Below are 1,304 nucleotides of genomic sequence, written 5' to 3'. Positions count from 1 at the left end.
GAGATTTAAGACAAATTATAAATTAAATGTGTCCTTTTATTATTGCTTGGACAAAATGCTGCACATTTCTTTGTCAAATTGAAATATAACACTATAATAATATACTAATATAGCACTTGCATATTATTGCTCTTTTGTTGGTTTTGATTGCTTCTATTGTCCTCATTTGTTAGTAGCTTTGGATACAAGTGTCTGCTAAATGACAAAATTGAAATATAATGTAAATGTAAATAACAAAACTAAATTGAAATTTTAAAACAAGCCCCAAGTCAAATAAATAAGTAACGCAAATAAAATAAATATCTTCATATAAACAAAATAAGGCTTTGTCTGTGCTGCATTTTAATCATGATCCAAACAAAGATGCTGCATACATGCAACATGAACAGTTTTTAATCAAAATTAGATTGTATAATTTCGAAATTTGAAGCAAAAACAGAATGGTTTGACTTCAGTTTTGTGAAACTATACATAAAAATATCTGCATGAAACAGAAACAGCAGACAAGCTGAACGAGGAGCAGATTCACTCTCTGCCAGCAGGTGGCGCGTAAAGCGTTTCCTGGTTTCTGCTGTAAACAAAGCAGCGCTGCACTTATAAACTTTAATATGCATTATACAGAGGCAAGAGGAAAAGAAAATAATACCATCTAAACTTTTCTAAAGAGAGTAAGTTCCCCTCAGACATGGATTCTTATAAACTCCTACCCCTAAATCAATCGCGATTTGTTTAGCATCTCAACCGATTTGAATTGTCACATATTTTAATCGATTTTCAACCGGCTCGCGGTTAATCGTTACATCCCTATATGGAGAATATATGCACATTTTCACAGATGCCTCAAAGGATCTAAAAACAGGGCATGTGGGCTCTGCATTTGTAATACCGAAGTTAAAAGTAAATAAGAGCAGTAGAATATCAGATTGTTTATCAGTGTTCATGGAGAGATGTTTGCAATAATTATGGCAATAAGGTGGATTAGTGAAGTTAAAATATCCAAGGCAGTAATATGTTCAGATTCAAGTTCATTATATTCACTTAAGCAAAATAGTATAAAAGTGCAGTTTCTGTGGGTACCGGCTCATATTGGGTTGAGAGGTAATGAAGAGGCAGATAATTTAGCAAAAAAGGCCATAGAACGAGAAATCGTTGATATTCAGAAATTAAATCAATTATCAAAATGAATATTTGGAAATTATGGCAGCAGTATTGGGATATTGGGACAAAAGGTAGGCATTTGTATCAAATATAATCAACAGTGGATAAGGGAAGAGTATCAGGTTGGAGCAGAACTGCAGAACTGA

Source organism: Sinocyclocheilus grahami, unplaced genomic scaffold (assembly GCF_001515645.1).
Source record: "Sinocyclocheilus grahami isolate Dianchi unplaced genomic scaffold, SAMN03320097.WGS_v1.1 scaffold609.1, whole genome shotgun sequence".
NCBI lineage: Eukaryota > Metazoa > Chordata > Actinopteri > Cypriniformes > Cyprinidae > Sinocyclocheilus > Sinocyclocheilus grahami.
The sequence above is the reverse complement of the archived record's forward strand: the minus strand, read 5'-3'. Positions refer to the sequence as shown.